Source organism: Saccopteryx bilineata, chromosome 4 (assembly GCF_036850765.1).
Source record: "Saccopteryx bilineata isolate mSacBil1 chromosome 4, mSacBil1_pri_phased_curated, whole genome shotgun sequence".
Classification (NCBI taxonomy): domain Eukaryota; kingdom Metazoa; phylum Chordata; class Mammalia; order Chiroptera; family Emballonuridae; genus Saccopteryx; species Saccopteryx bilineata.
In genome coordinates this window covers 217146388-217168980 of record NC_089493.1, presented here as the reverse complement: position 1 = coordinate 217168980, position 22593 = coordinate 217146388, and the positions used below count along the sequence as shown (strand labels likewise).

The 22593-nt window shown below is 37.2% G+C and overlaps 1 pseudogene; it reads right to left on the bottom strand.

Annotated features, from left to right (window-relative positions):
* Positions 1 to 593: 593 nt before the first annotated feature.
* Positions 594 to 22593, bottom strand: part of LOC136335640 (serine/threonine-protein kinase 16 pseudogene) — a 149905-nt pseudogene continuing 127905 nt past the window's right edge.

Sequence of the window (22593 nt, the reverse complement as noted above, 5' to 3'; positions counted from 1 at the left end):
TCTAGTTAGTCCAAGAATTTCAGGGGTTATACAAACCGAAAGGAAGCCCTTCCCCAACAACACTCCCACGTACAGATGGACCTTGCATCAGCTTTGGGCCCTTGACTGATGCCCGTTTTCTTTTCACTGGCTGTTTTGCTACTGTTGTGCTCTGGTCTTCCTCTATCTGCTTGGCCCTGCAGCAGCATGCTTTCCTGGGGCTCACTCATGTGGCATTTCAAAGGAGGATGGCTCTGGACCCTCAGAGGCACACAGTCCTGAGTGATTCTCAGTGGATTCTCAGTGCCCAGTCGCCCCCTCCCCCATCAAACTGCTTTCAGTTTATTCTTCTATTCATACTTTTTCCTGTTCCCAGATTTGGAGGCACACTGTGGCGTAAGCTCAGCAGTCCTGCTCAGAGCTTTTACTAGTTTCACTTTCCACATGCCCTCCCTCCCCCATCCCACCTCAGACTCTCTGTCCAGTTCTGGGGGTAAGAGAGCGAGCAGAGATGAAAGACTGGGCTGACTCTCCCAACACTCCTGTCCCCTACTATAAGAGAGAGCAGGCCCGGATAGAAAGGATGGAGATTCCAGTGAGAAATGGGGACCTCTTTACAAGGCACAGGGATCACCTTGATGTGGCCCCTGGTTTGTTCTGATTTGTGTCTTCCGCTGGCTCAGAGCTGGGGGTTGCAATGTCTCCAGCTGACTGAGGAGAAGAATGTAAGGGTACTTGTGGGGGTCCACAGTCATCATCGAAGCCAGCAGCTGCCACGATGTTGAAGAATGTCTGGGGCTTTGTGGGATGCTGAGTTGGTTCTGCACAGCCAGGTCACATTGTCACCCTTCTGGAACATCATAGCATATAGCACACAGCCTAGGGACCAGACACCAGTCTGCTCATTGATGACACAGTGGCTCTGCGCAGAGAAGAGCTCCAGGGCCAGGTAGGAAATGGGGTGTTGCTGGGCTGCGCAGTCCTGCAGGGCCAGAGTCTGGCTGGAGCCCTCCGCCAGGATGCATGCTTGATTCATGGAACCCATGCGCATTGAAACTGGTTCCTTCTCATTTCTAGGCAAGATATTGGTGGGCTTCAGGTCCTTTGGGCATAACCCTGGGCATGAAAGACCTTAAGGCCTCTGCAGATACCCCAGCAGCAGCTGAAGGATTTGATGTTCATTCAAGAAGTTGCCTTTGTGTTTGAGTCTTTCCATCTTGTCACAAGCGTACCTCTCTTTAAGAAGGATAGCAGCAGCCAGGCCTCACATTTAGTGCCCGGCTCCCTCAGACAATAAGCCATGAGGCAAGGATGTTGGGGTGATGGCACAGATGATGCATGGCTGCTTCTTGTTGGGGCTCCTCCCAGTCCTGCGGCTCATGACACAGGATTTGTTTCAGGGTGGGGAGTGTCCATTATGTAACCCCTCTACTAGGTCCACATAGCTGAATCCACCCTCGCCTGGTTTCTGGGTGAAGGGGTAGTGCTTATTGTCCATGATGCGAGTTCCTGGACAGAAGATACACAGAGCGTAACTTGGACTGGCTCACTCAGCCTCCTCAAGGAGGGACTGAGGTTGCCAAAGGGTTTGCTCAGGAGAGTGGGCTCCTCCAGATGATGCACTGGAGGCCCGGAGGATCATGAGTGCCCAGCCTTTGTAATCACACACAGCTCTCCTCTGAAACCCCATTGCTGGGCCCAGAGTTGTTTCAGTGTCTGCCCATTGTGAGCCCCACAATAACTTTAACATCTTCCCACCCATCAGACAAGGGTGTTGACTTCTGCCCCAGGAGTTTACATTCTGGGCCAGACCTTGCTTCAGTCTTTTTAAAGGCCCTTTCATGTATTCGACTATACCTGCTTCTGTTCTCTGGATTAGCACCTTGCTTTCCCTCCTGTTTACTGACAACTCTTACTGCACCCCTGATTCCTGGCTACTTGCTTGCCTGCTTTGCTTACTGTGCCGGCTCCCTGACTACCACTGCCCTTTGTCCAGAGGAACGTACGAAGATCTTTCTACTATAGTATCAAACTGTTCAATAAGAGGAACATCTTGAATTTCTAGGAATTGAGAATTCTGGGGATTGTGTCTCATGAAACAAATAATAACTAAGAAGAATGAGATCACTTATTTTTTAAGTTGTATAACCAAATAAATGAAGAGTTGATTCATGTTGAAAAGAGCTTATGTATAAAAGCACAATTTAACTATCTTCAACCCCTTTTTGTTTTTAAATTTCTTACCATATCAGTAGGAAAAAAATCTCATTTATTACAAGCCTGACTTATACCATGATGATCACTAGTTGGGATACTAATGTGACCACATCATAGTATGAGCAGATCACCACCTCCTTTAGAAAAAAGTAAAATTACAAATATGCTAAAAAACCAAAAGCCATTAACAATTTAACAATGAAATGTCCATATTATTTTAGAAACACTTATATAAGCTCAAAACAATGGAATGTATTAAGAAGTACCAGCTTTATATGTATATTTTGTAAATGACTTCATCTAAGACATACCGATACAATTCACTGGGAGGATATTAGCATCAACTTAGACTTGGTGATACTGCCTCCCCTTTGCCTTGAACTCTGCTTAGCTGGCTTCGCTTTGCCTGGGTAGTAATTAAGGCTCTTAGTTCAGATAGCTTGACACGGTTGCCACCATCCCTAACAACTATCTTGTTTGGGTCTTTTTTTAAGCTATAGGTAGTGATCTTGTAAGGCTTAAATATTAACTAGTCTTCCTTTTTTTTTGTAGGCTCTTGGTTATGTTAGCTTGAATCTATACCATACCATAATGCTTTATTCGTATCACAATATCCTGTGATCCATGTCTCTCTTGGAAAAGCTACTAAACCCAATAAACGAGGGGAAACGGCAATTATTAATTGGCCATGGAGCATATTTTCCTTTTCAGATCTTTGAATTCTGCTTTTTTAGCAGATCTGTGATAACGAGGCAGTGAGGCTTGCACAGCTGTGGCTTAAACTCCAGTAGTTTTGTCAAATTTTATTTTTTTAGGAAATATATTTCACTTCTGACATTTAAGAGACTACAGCTTTGAAGAATTCACACAGACCTTCTGTAACCATTTTATTTTGCTAATGACCTAAATTGATCTCTGTAATTTAAAGATAATAATATTATTTGATTGTAGTAACTAGATACCAAATGAATTTCTACACAAATGAAATTCTGCATAATCCTGGGTATAATACAACTGCTTTGTGTCAGCTGTGAAATCACACCGTAGAGCTGAAATGAGCAGTGGGAAGGATGCTGGAGTCAGTCAGCATTTCCTGATGTGAGTTTTAAGTTGGACTCTTTGCAAAACCTTGGGCAAATCACTTAATTTTTTGGGACTCAGTTTTTCACCTCTTGCCCTGATAGAATAAGGTTATTTAAGGTCTCTTCCTGCTCTTCCAGCTCTAGAATCTGAATCCCACCAAATTGATTTTTCATAGTCAGTAGAACATCTTAACAAAGCTGCACTGTGAAATATTTGACAAGCATTAACAAGATTGAATATATTTTAGTCATTTCATACTCTGTAGGAAAAAAGAACATTTAAGAACTCCCCCCATCCCTATTCTAACCCTCACACATGACTTGTATTTCTTTAAATTTAAAACATTTTACATTTGCCAGTTACTCTAAACTGGTTTTATACTTCCTGTGGTAAGGACAGAGAGAGAATAGTCCAACCTGTAATTTCAGAGGGCATGTTGTGCTTTATAAATTTAATAATGAACAGTGGGTGGGGCTGGAGATTTGGATCAGTTTAGGTGGTATATAGTCCAGACTATACTAGATTTATCCTTGATAAACAGGATCATGACTTTTAGTGAGATTTCTTTCCCCTTGGGGGTAGAGAAAAAAAAGAGAGAGAGAGAAAAGCAAAACTGCCTGCAATACTACAGCACCTGCTTTATTAAAAACTCCAGGGAGGCTCCTTATTAATCTCTGAAATACAAGATCTTACTGTAAATGAAAGATAGAAACCAGTACTCTCTGCATTTGTGATATGCTTATTTTATACTTTGTAGAATTTTATAAGTGCATATAGAATCTTAAGTTCTACAAAGAAAGTTCACATAGTCCATTAATAAAGATTCTTTCATGAGACAAAATGTATTCATTATTATTGCCTTTGCATTTCTAGAGCCAGTGTAAGATAACTGTCTTAAAAATATCTGAGAGGAGTCTTTAGAAATGGATAAAATTGACTTGCTCAGTACACCAAAAAATATCTAGCTTTATTTTTACTAAGGGATAAAAATAGTATATGCGCATATATTTAAAATGAAAAAGTACAAATAAAAATGCAGTTGTAGTGCAGATAACCTGAATTAATAACTAATATTTATCTGCCTTAGAATTCACATGAGGCTAGCTTTTAGCCATAATAAACTTTTTGTCAAATGACCTCTGAGTTACAGTACTTAACCTCACTTATTATATTCTTTTAAAATACAAAATATTTTTGGAAGAAATAGGCATTCTACTGTTTTATAAAGAAGAATCATATTCTCATAGCTTTTCATTCTAAAAAAAATAAATCTTGCTTGCCATTCACAATGTTTTTTTTTATATTGATAATTAAAATACTAAATAATTCAGTTTACTATAGATAAAAGAAAATCAACTTTTGTTAAAATTCAGAAATTTCAAAGCATTAAAGGATTGTGGTAGACAGAAGATGTATTTTATTTAAACCTGAAGAAGGTATGAGAAAGGAAGCACCTATCAGGAAAGATTTTGGAGATACAAGTACATTAATGAAAGGCCTTGGTGAAATGATGGTGAACAGGAAGTTTTAATTTAGGCATGTGTAAGCCCAGTAGACCCTGGGTGCACATGCAATCATGATAAACCTATGTTAATCTTATTTTTTTGTGATTGATTGATTTACCTAAAAAATGGGGAATAGTAGAAAAGTAAATATAAGGAAGAAACAGTGAAATCTGCTTGGAAACCATTTATATTTGAAAATCATTTTGAAATAAAAGGTTATTTTTCTGAAGTAGTTTAAGTAAAATACTATAGCAGATTTTAATATAATAACTTACTATAGATCCCCAGTAATAGGAATGTTATTTTTTTGGAGGGAGGACACTTAATATTCAGAAAAGTGCTATTTTATTTATGGAATGAATTGGAGTCAAACTTATTCCACAAAATCAAAGTTTTCTAGAAAACCAATAAGAGGAAAATTTATGTAGAAACTTCATGGAAAAGGTAATTATACCTTAATAAAATGGGGAAAATAACACAAAAACATTAAGGCTTATATATATAATTAAAATGGTTTTTTTTTATTGCCACCAGTCACTTTCTTTTTTCAACCAACACTATTTTAAAAACAGTAACAATAACCTATTTTATTTTATTTTGATGATTACCTTTATAAGAGTCATTCTTTAAACCAGGAAAACGGGCAATGATATTACAACTGTGAGACCAGAGTATTGAACAGATTTGTTAAAATCTGTGCAGTGGGCTAAGGAACAGCTAATGCCTGGGTGAAATTCCTCTTGAATATACTCCTGCACTTCTGAGCTGGTTCTTCAAGCACTGGTGATTTCAACTTCACTTACACAGGGGCTCTTTCTATCTAGTTCTTATGACCTAAATTTGCTAATACTATAAAAGCAACAATAAGTTACATTTCAATTCATTATTAGGTTTGTGGTTGCTATTTTATTTTAGAGATTGAAAAGAAGGTAACCTGTGTTGGTCTAAATATTGATAGCTGGTGGGGACAGGCAGGAGGCAATAAGGTTGTCTTCTCTATAGTTGGTTGCTAACTAGATTCTGTTAGACTTTAGAAAATGCAGCTCAGAGATTATCTTCCACATAGGCAAATGATTATGGTAAGAGATAATGAAAATGGGCAGCTTGGCAATAATAGAAGTGACACTCTCTTTACTATGGCTTGAGAGATACACTAGGGAATGCTTAGAGAATAAGTGAAGAAGCAGAGGTTTCTAAGGGTGGAGAGAATGAGAGAGAAAGAAGAAGGGGGGAGACAGAAAGTGGAGGAGAGGGAGGCAGAGAGAGAGAGAGAAAGACCTTAAAGCTTTGTCTGGTTCTTTTTCTGTGTGTCACAGAGACAGAGAGAGTCAGAGAGAGGGACAGATAGGGACAGACAGACAAGAAAGGAGAGAGATGAGAAGCATCAATTTTTTATTGTGGCACCTTAGTTGTTCATTGATTGCTTTTTCATATGTGCCTTGAGCAGGGGGGCTACAGCAGACCGAGTGACCTCTTGCTTGAGCCAGCAACCTTGGGCTCCAGCTGGTGAGTCTTGCTCAAACCAGATGTTCCCCTGCTCAAGCTGGCGACCTCCGGTCTTGAACCTGGGTCCTCTGCATCCCAGTCCGATGCTCTATCCACTGTGCCACCGCCTGGTCAGGATTATCTGGCTCTTTTACACTGGGTATAATTTAATATTGCTGATAAGTTGGCTTGGGATAGAGAGTCACCTCAGTAGCCATAAATAATCTTTTCAGTGTTTAGTGCCCTACCAGGCAATCTGGCTCTGGTACCTTGCCTTTTATTTTTTGTTTTTAAATTCTTTCTGTGTCCTCTTAGACTTTTCATACTGTAGGTATTATCCAACCCTCTATTATAGAGAGGACAATAAAGAAATGTGGTATTAACTTGAGTTTGCTTTGCTCATCATTATGAGAACATTTTTTAGAACTAAGATAACAGTAGATTACAAAAATTGGTTTAGAAACTAGTAGTTCTCAAACTGTGGTCCCTGGACCAGCAAAAGCAGAAAAGCAGTATTTCCTGGGACTTGCCCAAAATGAGAATGCCTCCTTAACCACAATACTAAGTCAGAATCCCTTGGAGTAGACCCACAATCTATTTTAACATGCCTTCAAGAATTCTGTTGTATGCTCAAGGTTGAGAAGAAATGTCTAGGGACCAGGGTTTTTTGTTTTTTGTTTCTTAGTTTTACCTTCTTGTAGACATTAAATCTCGGTAAATTTGCTAAACTTTTCTGAGTCTCTGGTTCTCATGCTTGTAAAATGGAAGACGATCAGCCCTTGGCTAGGTAGCTCAGTTGGTTAGAGCATTGTCCTGACATGCCATGATTGCAGGTTTGATCCCTGAGCAGGGCATGCACAAGAATCAAGCAATAATGGCATGATTAAGTGAAACAGCAAATAGATGTTTCTCTCTCTCTCTCTCCCTTCTTCTCTAAAAATCAGTGAATTAAAAAATTAAAAAACAAATAAATAAATGATGATCAAAAATAAACCTTCCAGCTCTAACATTTTGTGAATCTGGGATCTAATTACTGGGTGAAAGAGAATGTGTTAAAGAATAGCAATGCCTAGACATCCAGCTGCAAAGATAAACCTCATATATTACTCCTTCCATATGTTTAATGTACTGTGATCTTTCTCAGTCTTTATTAGTTCTGTATCTTTCTTACAGTAGTTACTATAAAATAAAATGAGCCTACTAAATAACTCAAGACCAATTTTATTGTAATGAAGTAGAATACATTATAATGATTTTACTTTTAATTGTTGAAGATGACACAAAGCATCAATGATATTATAAAATGAAATTTAAGATAAACATCTTTCAGTTTGATGGCTTTCCCCAAATTCACCATAAACTGAGCACTCAGGAAGTACATAAGTAAGTCTGGATGTAATAATAGGGTGGTATTACATTATATTAAATATAAACTTATTCAAAATTTAGAAAGTGATAAACAGTTTTTCATAAGGATCTGCTAATGCACACTCTGTAGCCCAGTGGAGATTAGTTCGTTCAAATGGTCAAAGGGCATATGTTTTACTTGCAAATTTTCTATTCTCTTTAAAGGAAATTTCAAATGGTAGTCTGCTTTTCAGATTATTTGAAGGCAGGCTACATGATTTGGAAAGCTATAGCTTCTATAGAAAAATGCTAAAATCTATGTCTTTGTAAGTATTAGATATAAACGTGAACATTTGTATCATTTAAACGGGGATCTGGGTCTGCTCTAAGACCCTAGATACTGAGATGTGCAGGTGTTGGCATTTTGTGTATTTGGGTTATATCAATACTGAAGACACGTTAACCTCCTTCATCTCATTATTGAACTAATCTGAGATATGCCAATTTTTAAAAGGCATTCCAGTGATACATTGGCCTTGACTAATTTGAAATAATTGGGTAGAGGATTCCTTATGATAAAAAGAAAAATTAGCTCATCAGACGTATGTGACCTAAGTATGAATTGACTTTCCTTGTCTGTTTTGGTTCATAATCTCATTCAATTGGGTTGAATATAATATATACTTGGTTGCTTTGTTTAAAAGGCTCTCTCTCTCTATGCTTTTTTCTTTATAAAATTAAATACTAATAATTGTAAGCTAGTTTATGATACCATGAAAGCAATATGAAAATTATAGTGTTTTATTGGTGTTTTTCTTATATCTTGGTATATATAAATCAGGAAATTACTTTTTTACAATATACTTGTAAATGAGGTCTTTGAATAGCTTTATATAATATTATATAAGACCAACTTCAATACAGAGTGACTTCTAAATTTTGTACAAAGTTATCATGTAGTGTCATTTACAATGAATACCAAATTATTTTATTTTAGCTTTGGTCAAAGCTTAATTCTTTGTGTCAAAACCTGTTGTTAAAAATATAAAAAGAAGACAATAAATGGTCGGGTTTTATTTTAGCATGGCAATGTCATTTGTCCAGGAGGGGGAGCTCTCAGTCCGCATGCAGCAGAGCAAAGCAGACAGTCTAGTATCTTTTCTGCTGCTTGAAAATTGTCTGACAGGAAAATATCAACACAAACCATGCGATTTGCTGCTGGAGCACGCTGGACCTCATCTGCTTAAAAAGATGCATGGATATAGTCATCACAGTTCATAATTTAATAAACTGCTAAAAAACCCACACATTTCATTTTAGCGACTTTGGTCTCACAACTAAATTCAAATTGCTACAAAGACATTTGAATTTTGCACTAATATGTCATGAGCACTGCACCCATTGCAAATTAATGAGTCTCTGACTAGCACTGTGTATTTGTCATTTGAATTTATGCTAATGCAATAGGTCTCCTGATGATGCTGATAGTCCATAGCAGCTGCTGGAACCACAGAATGCATGGGCACTTCCCTTCGATTTTATACTGCTGCCCACTTTCTTGGCTTTTCTGGTCTGTCACTTAGGCAGTGATCCTGTAGCTGGTTATAGATAGGGCTGCTAATTATCTTTGACATTACACTGTTGGCCTGACCCCCAACACTGAGCAGAAGTAATGTATCAGTGTTGAGAGAATTATGTACATCATATGGTGACAGCCTCAGCCCAGCAGGTCAGAAGCAGTTCATTGAGAATCAGTGATATTTACAAAGGATGTTGGTATGGAAATTGGTAATATTTTTCAGTGATATTGTGTAATGTATATCAATAGATCAATCTAAAAAAGTGACTGTAATTTTTGTGATCACAATGAACAGGATTTGTACATGTGTGCAAAAACAGAGGGTAGTACTTCCATTTTACCCCCTTTCTATTCAATCTGTTGCAGTCTAAATAGTCATGACAATACTTCATGGTTATGAGGGTGTCTGAGCCTTCATTATGGTTGTACAAATTGCCTGTTGGTTGAGACATGGTGATACCATTGGATTTAGTGCAGGAATTGTTGGCCTAAGGGGTGTGTGTGTGGGAAGAAGATGCACAAAAAACCATTTTCATGGGAAGCAAGTCAGTGACAAAAGGTTCCCAGTGTCTGCTGTTATTTTCATTCCCCAAGTCTTAATTATAAAATTAAAATGTTTTCTTAGACTACTCTTTGCATCTGACCTGCTTCTAGAATGAAGAATGAAAGTATGTAGAGTTTATTTTCATGGATTCTGGAAATTAGATTTAGTGTTTAGAAATGTCATGGGAAAATTAAACTAAAAACAAAAGTATACTTTAGACTATGCACCTTTTGAAAATTATTACTGAATTTAAGAAATGTTCCTTTTTTTGCCCTCAGGACTAAAGGAAAGCATACGAACTTTTTCTTTCCAATAAAAAAGAGGAGAAACGAACAAATGCACACCCTGGTCAGTAGCATTGCTAGCATTCAGTTCCTTAGTTTATGAAAGAAGCCTAGATAAGTAGGGGTCAATTCTTGAATTATCTCCAGGGGAAAAAATTACAAGGTATATAGATATAATTATTTGTTAAATGATTTCCAGAGGATGAAGTATAGAAATAAAAGTAACCTATTAATCTCAAATAGTGCCCGAGAGCAAGAAGGCTCTTTTCTTATGAAACTCATAAAAGGAAGAGGATTTTTATCCTCACTCCACAGCCTGCTAAGCTGCTCAGAGCACCAGCCCCAGGAGACAATTCTATATCTTTCTACCTGATGGGACCAACCTGAGGGTTAAAGGGCCTCTCTGGAGAAAGAAACTTGACTGGGAAGGCAGCGCACAGGCTCTTGACTACAGCGCCTCCGTTTTCCATCGAGGCGCTGCGACGTTTTTCACTCTCCTTGTAAAAAACTTTGAAATGTAAACTGTTTCGATTGATGGCTCCTTCTGGCCCTGGCAACTCTTTTTGGTAGCTGGTGCTCTTTCTGTAATACTTGTTAAAAATGTCTCTGTAGCAAAGATGTTGTTTTTTATGTGATTTTTTTTTTAAGTCAGCGCATGTGTGAGTACAGACAGGCTCTCATCTTGCGTGGCGGAGACTGGCAGGTGAACACCTACTCCTGTTGTCCTTATTCATTTGCAATACTTTAGTCTCTTTGAAAGCTGTTTTCAGTCTAAACTGTCAGTCCTTTTCGAATGTGGTCCCTCTCCCTGGGAATGACTTCTCAGAACCAGTGAGAAACGCTGTGGCCTGAAAGTCCCTGTCGCAGCCCCCAGACGAGTCTACACTGCCCCACCGTTCCCCAGCAAGGCTACCCGAGGGCGAATGTAACAGACCAAACATGCTTCTAAGTGATCATGTTTTAGATCTGCCTTTAAACTACATATGCAACTTTCACCATCATTCACAATCTGCTGTTGGAAATTCCATTTTTGGTCAATCATCTATGAAATGACTGCAAGTGTGATGTTTTACATTCTTGTAATATTCTTAAACTACATCCATGTGGAAAGAATTTAGATAATAAAATAGATCAATCTGCTTAAACTGATTGATTTAGATAGTGAAATAGGTCAAACTACATAAGCCAGTGTGAAAAACACCCATTTTCATTAAATGTTGACTGCTTATATTGATCTGATGGTTAAATTAATTTCTTTATCCTGTGCTATGTAGAATCAGGTTCATAAGTTATATGTTCTTATTTGTTGAAGACTTATTTTCCTTGGATCATATTGGCTGCAGTGTACTATCCTCTGTTTTGCTGCAGTTGCTTTTTGGAAAGATTGCACTGCCTTGCATGCATCACGAAAAGGAAAGCCCTGTGACCTATTTCGGAGAGGAGCCACTTTCTACTCTACTGTTTTGCCCTTTGAGTTCTCCCGCTTGCCAGACATTCTACCCACCAACAGCACATTCTGAGGCAGCCAGGCTGCAAATCAAAGATGTGACTTGCAACTGTTAAGGCAGGCACTGACTAAGTGTATGATCTCAAGGTCAAGGAAACTTGCTAGCTGTAGTTTTCTTCAGCCAAGTGGTTGCTCAAGTGCTCAGAGATGCTTCTTCCCCCCATTCTCTCTCTCTCCCTCTCTCTCTCTCTCTCTCTCTCTCTCTCTCACACACACACACACACACACACACACACACACACAACTTCATAAGCACAAACGCAAGGTTAGACTGGAATTATCATACTCTTTATTTTCAGTTTTTAACATTACTGGCAAACAAGAAACATGTAAAGTTGTCAAACAATTCTCAATACTTTTTTTAGTAAAACTATTTTTTTATTTTTACTTTCAATATTATTTTGTGTTAGTTCCAGGCGTACAGCATAGTGGTTAGACAACCATGTACTTTAGCAAGTGTTCCTGATATTTCTAGTACCTACTTGGACCAAACATCATTATTACAATGTATGGACAATATTCCTCATGCTGTACTTCATATCCCCATGGCTATTTTGTAACTACCAATTTGTATTTTTTTAATCCCTTTACCTTTTTCACCCAGTCCCCAAATGCCTCCCCTTTAGTAACCGTCAGTCTCAAACACATTAAGTTATTTATTGGAATACAGTTAAATTAACCCCTTCTAAATCAATATGCTTATAATCTAGTGTGAAAACAAGATTAGAAACAATATAAACAATATGATGTAGGTAAACATAACAGGTGTAAACAATATAAAATTATTCTTTTGTATTAAGCGAAAGTGCTAGGTAATATTTACTTCTCAGAACAATATTCTTGATTTCTCACATATAATTCTTATATTCTTTGTTTTTTGGAATGTGTGGAAAAAAGCAAATAAAAAACTAAATGACAGAATGGTTTGCAAGGTCAGTGCTTAGACTGCTTCTCTTTCTCAACCCTCTTTTTCTTTTTTCTTCTCCTTAGTCCCACTAGAGGCCTCAGACCTACATTGAGACCCTATCCCCATTGCCATGGACAATATCTGAGCCAAGTAGAAACCAAACAAAGGGTAAGACCAAAGAGTAGAAGTCCTGGGATCATTGGCCTTTTCCAAAAAGAATACAGTTTTCAGTAAATCCTACCCTAACAAAGCTTTCTTTCTTTATAATAATGGCTTTAAAATTTATTAAACAGAATGATGGCAATTCACTTTCAGGAAGGCCTTATTATTCTCACTGATAAAGTAAAGATAAATTTATAAAAATGATAAACAACTAGATAATATTTAAGAAACCATCTAAAGAAAAAATTCTCTTTTCTATGCTTCCAAATGACAGTGTTATAGAGTTTTAATTTTGATTACTTTAGGGTCCTGGAGACTAATGCATTGTAAAAAAAAAAGATCCCTGGAAGTACTTACCATATTTCCCTGTGTGTAAGATGCTCCCATGTATAAGACATACCTTGATTTTGGGGCCTGAAATTTGAAAAAAAAAAGTATCATATAAAGTTATCGAACTCAAGTTTTATTCATCATAAAATTCATACAACTCCTCATCACTTTCAAAACTCCCATCCATTAGCTTGTCCTCATCTGTATCTAATGACAAATTACTCTCTAACAATGAGCGCAAAAACAAGCGTAAAAAAGCGGGAAATGCAAGTAAAAAAATCTACAACCACTGTATAAGATGCACCCAGTTTTTAGACCCCAAATTTTTTGAAAAAGTATGTGTCTTATACATGGGAAAATATGGTAAGTTAAAATACATTCTGAATTTGATTAAAAAATACTGGAGTCTGACCAGGTAGGTGGTGGCAGAGTGAATAGAGCATGAACTGGGATACAGAGGACCCAGGGGACCCAGGTTCACTGGTTTGAGTGCAGGATCATCTGGCTTGAGTGCAGGCTCACCAGCTTGAGCACAGGGTTGCTGGCTTGAGTGTGGGATCATAGACATGACCCCATGGTCACTGGCTTGATTCCAAAGGTTGCTGGCTTGAAGTCCAAGGTTGCTGGCTTGAGCAAGGGTTCACTTGCTGTGCTGAAGCCCCTCTGATCAAGTCACATGTGAGAAAGCAATCAATGAACAACTAAAGGAGACTAAGGAGCCACAATGAAGAATTGATGCTTCTCATCTCTCTCCCTTCTTGTCTGTCTGTCCCTATTTGTCCCTCTTTCTGTCTCTATCACACACAGAAGAAATACTGGAAAGAAAATAATTAATCCAACCTGGTAAGATTTTTATTTTATGAACTAAGATATAAGTAAGGAAAAAGAACAAAACAATGAGAGAGAATAGGGAGTGGGGCATATGGTAGGAGGAGAAAGAGGGAATAAATGATTTAAAAATTATAATTATTGTTGTTATTGTCAGAACACTTAACATGGGATATACTCCTTAACATCTTTTTCAGTGTACAAGACAGATGATTAACTATAGGCAATATGTTGTATACCAGATCTCTAGAACTTCTTCATCGTGAACAACAGAACCTACATGCCAGTTGAACAATAGCTTCCCATTCCCCCTCCCTCCATCCCTGACAATGACCATCCCACTCTCTGCTTTTATTAGTCAGCCTTAAAAAAGAAGGAAATCCTAAATAAAAAAAAAAGAAGAAGGAAATCCTTCCATATGTAACAACGTGGATGAATCCAGAAGATTTTATGCTAAATGAAATAAGCCAGTCATGGAAGGACAAATACTGCATAATTCCACTTACAGGAGGTATGTAAAATAGTTAAGAAGCTGAGAAATGTTTTAGGGAGTGGAAGGGAGTGGATATGGAAAGAGAAATTGAGTATAAATCACTTCTCTTAAGTACCTCAATGAATCTATGGTATCATCTTACAAGTTCTTTAGCTAAGTTTTCTTTCCCTAAATTACTCACCTTTCTGCTCCAGGCACTGGATGTAAAATTAAAGATTTTTGAACTCCGAAGGTACAGAATGAGTATGTATCATCCTAGTTATGTATTCAATATAAGGGAGGGGCAGTGACATTTTGAAACTTAGACATGCACGGAGAAGACACAAATGATTGAAGTGAGGAAATGTGAGACTATCATCTAGCATTTATTTAATGTCACTTGAGAGAGCTTTGAAAATCATAAACAAGAAAGGGAAATGAAAATACTGAGAATAGTATTTGAACAATGTCGGCAAGGTATAATAATAGGGCATTTGTAGGGCCTGGCCCAGTTCACTAGGGACATTAGAATACATTTTGACAGTCTTTAAAACCTAGGAACAGTGTTACATGTGAACTAAGGCCCTATAAGGGAAGATAGCTGATTCTAAAAATATGATTTGAGGCCTTTAATTTTTTGTTGGATGACTAGCAAACTTCACATTTGCAAGCCTGCAAAGCCCATGTTGCATTCCTTGACCTCTTTTTGTTGTTTGGAGGGCCCAATTTAAAGAGTACGGTCTCTGCAGGCCAGACATGTAAGAAGTGCATGCCAAGTGATTTATTTTACTAGAATATTATAATCGGCTTAGTAGGACTTGGTAGCTTAAAAAAAAAAATCAAACAATATTGAAAAACTGTCTATGTTTCTGCATCTTTAGAAAAAAAAAGAGCCTTCAGAGTTCTTATCTGGCACTATGAAAATAGACTCCACAGAGGAGTCTTCCCCTTCATCCTCCCACTCCCCAATTTAAATCAACTAATTAAGAAAGATGCAACTAGAAGGGAGTGATTAAGTCATTAATTTAATCATTGTCATACTTGTGAATATGGACTTGTCCCAGAGTTATGAGGTTAATGAATTCAAGTATATTGTCAAAACTAGCTATGGTTTTCAAAGAGGAGGATTTTATGTTTTGTAGTTTATATGCTTAGAAGTTAGCATTTAGCTGTGATAAGACATGACATCAAAATAAGTTATTGAAATTGTGCTTAAAATGATGATTAGAAGAACATAAGAATTCCTCTTTATCATTGTTGCTGATATCACTGCTATCTTCAATGCCACTGCCACCAGGAAAACCATGATCTCATGGATAATTTCATCTGGGTAGCTGGGAATTGACTTGCAAGGGCATAAGGCTGTCTACATACAAGGATGTTCGAAATTCCTCAAATTTAGTCTTTGGCCATTTCTTATTATTACGAATGTTTTATAACAATTTTATGCCTGATATATTCTAAAAATTCCTAAAAACATGTCTTCAAATCAGCTCTCTTTAAAGCCAGTACTTACTTTGTAATCCTTCAAATCTAACAGGCACTGAGCTTGGTGTAGTGGATCCAGTGCTCAACAGAACAGACAGCACCTGTCCTGGCAGGGCTTACAACCCAGGGAGATTCAATCGATAAGTGATACAAATAAATATCTAATTAGGAATTCTAATCAGTATTGAGAAAAGCACAGGAATTAATAAGAGATTATCATCTCTTATGATGGGAACTGATTTAGATTAAGAAACTTTTCTAAGGAAATAACAATTATGTTGATAACTGAAGAATGGATCAGGAGTTACCCAGTGAAAGGTTGGGAAGAAGAGAATTTCATATGGAGATAATAACATTTGCAAATGTACTGAGGCAGGAAAGAGCTCGGCACTTTGAAAACAGAAAGAAGTCACATGTCCCTTCAGGGTAGTAAGAGACAGTGGGTGATGTCAGACGAGATTGGAGAAGACAGGAAAAGGCCAGACAGAGACTGCTGACCTGATTTAGAATTTGAAGAGAAATAGAAAACTACTGAGAAGTTTTAGAAGGGTTGTTGTGACCAGCCTTTTGTTTAAAGAAGATAACTGTGGTTATTTGTGAGAAATATACGGGAGTAGGAAACATAGTGGAAACATGAGAATAAAGGTCTAGGTGAGAGAGGATGGTGCTTCAGAAAAGAAAGTAAAGATGAAGAGAAGGACATGGATATAAGATATAATTTGAATTGATAGATTATAGAGAATGAATAGATATTGAACTGATAAGTAGACAGGATAGATTGGATGACTATTTTTTATTGATTTTAATTTGTTGTGTTTACATAGTTACAAGTGTACCCCCCGAATATATCTCCCTCCCCGCCTTGTTCTCTTCCAAGATGATCATGGTTTCATGCCTTACATTTAAGTTTTTATCCATTCTGAGTTTATTTTTGTGAATGGTGTAAGGTGGTGGTCCAGTTTCATTTTGCATGTATTTGTCCAGTTTTCCCAGCACCATTTGTTAAAGAGGCTGTCTTTACTCCATTGTATGCTCCTTCATCGAATATTAGTTGATCATAAAAGTGTGAGTTTATTTTTGGGTTCTCTGTTCTGTTCCATTCATCTATATGCCTGTTCTTATGCCAGTACCAAGCTGTTTTGAGTGCAGTGGCCTTGTAGTATAACTTGATATCAGAAAGTGTGATACCCCCCAGTTTATTTTTCTTTTTCAAGATTGCTGAAGCTATTTGTGTATTTTTTGGTTCCATATAAATTTTTGGAATATTGGTTTTATATCTTTGAAGTATGACATTGGTATTTTAATAGGAATTGCTTTGAATTTATAAATTGCTTTGGCGAGTATAGACATTTTAATGATGTTTATTCTTCCTATCCATGAACACCGTATATGCTTCCACTTGTTTGTATCTTCCTTGATTTCTTTTATCAATGTTTTATAATATTTCTGAGTACAGGTCTTTAACTTCCTTATTAAATTTACTCCTAGGTACTTTATTTGTTTTGTTGCAATAGTGAAGGGGATTGTTTTTTTAATTTTTCTTTCAGATAGTTCATTGTTGGTATATATAAATGCCACTGATTTCTGAATATTGATTTTATAACCTGCCACCTTGCTGAATTCATTTATCAGTTCCAGTAGTTTTTGACTGAGACTTTAGGGTTTTCTATGTACAGAATCAAGTCATCAGCAAACAATGGAAATTTTACTTCTTATTTTCCAATTTGAATGCCTTTTATTTCTTCTTGTCTGATTGCTGTGGCCAAGACTTTCAGAACTATGTTGAATAAGAGTAATGAAAGAGAGCACCCTGCCTTAATCCTGATCTTAAGGGGATTGCTTTTAGTTTTTTCCCATTGAGTATGATGTTGGCTGTTGGTTTGTCATAGATGGCCTTTATCATGTTGAGGTATGTTCCCTGTATTCCCATTTTGCTGAGAGATTTGATCATAAATGTGTGTTGGATTTTATCAAAAGCTTTTTCTACATTTATTGATATTATTGTCTGGTTTTTATCCTTCCTTTTGTTTATGTGATGAATCACATCAATTGATTTGCAAATATTGTACTAGCCTTGCCTCCTAGAATAAATATCACTTGATCATGATGTATGATTTTTTTCATGTAGTGTTGGATTCGATTTGCTAATATTTTGTTGAGAATTTTAGCATCTAAGTTCATCAGAGATATTGTCCTATAGTTTTCTTTCTTTGTAGTGTCTTTACCTGGTTTTGAAATGAGGATTATATTTGCTTCATAAAAGGAGTTTGGAAATTTTTCCTCCTCTTGAATTTTTTGAAATAGCTTGAGAAGGATAGGAGTTAGTTCTTTGAATATTTGGTAAAATTCGCCTGTGAAGCCATCAGGCCCAGGACTTTTGTTTGTTGAGAATTTTTTGATAACTGTTTCAATCTCTTTTGGTGTAACTGGTCTGTTTAGGTTTTCTGATTCTTCCATATTGATTTTTGAATGGTTATATTTTTCAAGGAATTTATCCATTTCATTGAGGTTGTCTCATTTTTGGGCATACAGTTCTTCATAGTATTTTCTTACAATCTTCTGAATTTCTGCTGTTTCAGTTGTTACTTCTCTCTCATTTCTAATTTTATTTATTTGAGGTCTCTCTTTTTCTTGGTAAGTCTGGTTAAAGGCTCATCAATATTGTTTACCTTTTCAAAGAACCAGCTCTTGAGAAAAAGATGGCAGCAGAGTGGCCGGATGCACAGATGCCCAGCTCTCATCACCAAACTGGAATACAAATCAATTTAGGAAAAATCAGCATGAAAAACCAACTCTGAACTGCAAGAACGGCTCTCAAGAAACAAAGGAGCAAAGAGGAAATCACAGGAGTCATAGTAGGGAGCCCCTGAACCTCCTCTGCTTCCCAGAATGGAGGGGGTGGGGTGGGGCTGAGAGCCCAGAGAGGATCTCCGAGGGAGGGGAGCAGAAAATATTGCTCACAGCCACTTGCCTGGCGACCAGGGAGTGAGGTGTGTTGAAAGGACCAGCTTATCTCCCAGGTGGAGAGGACAGGGAGAGGGACAGACTGTGAGGGGATAAGGAATGCAGGAGAGGAGCTAAAAGGGCTGACTCATTCGTGCTGGAGGCGGCCATAGCTGGGGGAGGGACTGAACCTTTCACAAAATAGAGCTGAAGTGCTTCCAGATCAGAGACCTCCGGACATCTCTCCAGCTCCAATCAGCGCAACAAGACACAGCTGAAAACAAGAAGTGGGGAGGAGGGGCAGTAACTCAGGTCCCCATGGAGATCTGAGATACACCTCCCCCTACTGAAGCTGAGAAAACACCCTGCCCCCAGTGAGTCTAGCTGGCTAAAGAGGCCTTCAGAGTCTCAGGTTATACCCACTGCATTCCTGGATACAGTTTCAAGGAAGCCCCCTGCTGAGATCAGTAAACAAGACTATCACCTGATAAGAAAACAAACAAATCAAGACTTCAAAGCTGCCCAAATACAAAAGTGGAATACAGATAACAGCTGATACCAACCCAAGAAGACCTAGAAATAACACAACTGAAAACTGGAGGCTGACAACATCAAGCCTAGACTCAACCAACTCTACAAATAAAACAACAAAAAAAAAGAGGATGAGAAGACAAAGGAGTGCAATCCAAATGAAACCACAAGAGACACCTTCGAGAGATGAACTGAGTGATATGGAAATAATCAAACTTCCAGATGCGGAGTTCAAAATAATGATTGTAAGGATGCTTAGGGATCTTAGAACAACAATGGAGGGGCAGTTTGAAAACCTAAATAAAGAAATGGCAAGTATAAAAAAGAATCAGTTGGAGACGACAAATACAATATCAGAAATAAAGACCACAATGGAAGAAATTAAAAACAGGATAGATAGAGCAGAGGATCAAATCAGCGAGTTAGAGGACAACTGGAATGAAGGCATGAAAGCAGAGAAGAAAAGAGAAAAAAGACTCAAAAAGTCAGAGGAAACTCTTAGACAGCTCTGTGACAACATGAAGAAAAATAACATCCGCATCATAGGAGTTCCTGAAGAAGAAGAAAAAGAACAAGGGATAGAGACTTTGTTCAATCATATCATAGCTGAAAACTTCCCTAAATTAATACAAGAGAAACTCTCACAAATCCAAGAAGCACAGAGGACTCCATTAAAGAGAAACCCAAAGAAACCTACACAAAGACACATCATAATTAAAATACCAAAGCTAAACGATAAAGAGAAAATATTAAAAGCTGCAAGAGAAAAAAAAGTTATCACCTACAAAGGAACCCCCATAAGGATGACATCTGACTTCTCAACAGAAACACTTGAGGCCAGAAGGGAATGGCAAGAAATATTCAAAGTAATGCAGAACAAGAACCTACAACCAAGACTACTTTATCCAGCAAGGCTATTGTTTAAAATCGAAGGAGAAATAAAAAGCATCCCAGACAAAAAACAACTCAAGAAATTCATTACAACCAAACCAGTGCTGCAGGAAATATTAAGTAAGGGGCCTGGTGTAAACAGATCAAAGTGGGAAAAGAATGCAGCAAAAAAAAAAAAAAAAAAAAAAAAAAAAAAAAGGAATACACCTTATACACCTTTAAAGAAGAAAATGGCAATAAACAACTACGTATCAATAATAACCTTAAATGTAAATGGATTAAATGATCCAATCAAAAGACATAGGGTAGCTGCGTGGATAAGAAAACAGGACCCATACATATGCTGTCTACAAGAGACACACCTTAGAACAAAAGACACACACAGATTGAAGGTAAAAGGATGGAAAAAAACATTTCATGCAAACGGAAATGAAAAAAAAGCTGGGGTAGCAATACTTATATCAGACAAATTGGACTTTAAAACAAAGGATATAGTAAGAGATAAAGAAGGCCACTACATAATGATAAAGGGAGTAATCCAACAGGAAGATATAACTATTATAAATATCTATGCACCTAATATAGGAGCACCTAAATATATAAAGCAGACTTTGATGGATTTAAAGGGCGAGATCAACAGCAATACTATAATAGTAGGGGATTTCAATACCCCACTAACATCACTAGATAGATCCTCAAGAAAGAAAATTAACAAAGAAACAGCAGACTTATTGGAAACACTAGATCAACTCGATTTAATAGATATCTTCAGAACCTTTCACCCTAAAGCAGCAGAATATACATTCTTTTCAAGTGCTCATGGTACATTCTCTAGGATAGACCACATGTTAGGGCACAAAAGTGCTCTCAACAAATTTAAGAAGACTGAAATTGTATCAAGCACTTTCTCCGATCACAACGGCATGAAACTAGAAATGAATCACAACAGAAAAGCTCAAAAATTCTCAAACACATGGAAACTAAATAGCAGGTTGTTAAATAATGAATGGATTAAGAATGAGATCAAAGAAGAAATAAAAAAATTCCTAGAAACGAATGACAATGAGCATACAACAACTCAAAATTTTTGGGACACAGTGAAAGCAGTGCTGAGAGGGAAGTTCATAGCACTACAGGCACACTTTCAGAAGCTAGAAAAAGCTCAAATAAACAACTTAACCCTGCATCTAAAAGAATTAGAAAAAGAACAGCAAGTAAAGCCCAAATGTAGTAGAAGGAAGGAAATAATAAAGATCAGAGCAGAAATAAATGACATAGAGGCTAAAGAAACAATACAGAAGATCAATGAAACTAGGAACTGGTTCTTTGAAAAGGTAAACAAGATTGATGAACCTTTAACTAGACTCACCACGAAAAAGAGAGAGAGGACTCAAATAAATAAAATTAGAAATGAGAGAGGAGAAATAACAACTGACATAACAGAAATACAAAATATTATAAGAAAATACTATGAAGAACTGTATGCCAAAAAACTAGACAACCTAGATGAAATGGACAAATTCCTTGAAACATACAATCTTCCAAAAATCAATCTGGAAGAATCAGAAAACCTAAACAGACCGATTACAACAAATGAGATCGAAACAGTTATCAAAAAACTCCCAACAAAGAAAAGTCCAGGGCCCGATGGCTTCACAACAGAATTCTACCAAATATTCAAAGAACTAACTCCTATCCTTCTCAAACTATTTCAAAAAATTCAAGAGGAAGGAAGACTCCCAAGCTCCTTTTATGAGACGAGCATAATTCTGATTCCAAAACCAGGCAAAGACAACACAAAGAAAGAAAATTATAGGCCAATATCTTTGATGAATATAGATGCTAAAATCTTCAACAAAATATTAGCAAACAGGATCCAACAATATATGGAAAAAATCATACACCATGATCAAGTGGGATTTATTCTGGGGAGGCAAGGATGGTACAATATTCGTAAATCAATCAATGTGATTCATCACATAAACAAAAAGAAGGAGAAAAACCACATGATAATTTTAATAGATGCAGAAAAAGCATTTGATAAAATCCAGCACCCAATCATGATCAAAACTCTCAGCAAAGTGGGAATACAGGGAACATACCTCTACATGATAAAAGCCATCTATGAGAAACCCACAGCCAACTTCATACTCAATGGGCAAAAATTAAAAGCAATACCCTTAAGATCAGGAACAAGGCAGGGGTGCCCCTTTCACCACTCTTATTTAACATGGTCCTGGAAGTCCTAGCCACAGCTATCAGACAAGAAGAAGAAATAAATGGAATTCAAGTGGGAAAAGAAGAAGTAAAACTATCATTATTTGCAGATGATATGATATTGTATATAGAAAACCCTAAAGTCTCAGTCAAAAAGCTACTGGACCTGATAAATGAATTCAGCAAAGTGGCAGGATATAAAATCAATACTCAGAAATCAGAGGCATTTTTATACACCAACAATGAACAATCAGAAAGAGAAATTAAGGAAACAATCCCCTTCACAATTACAAC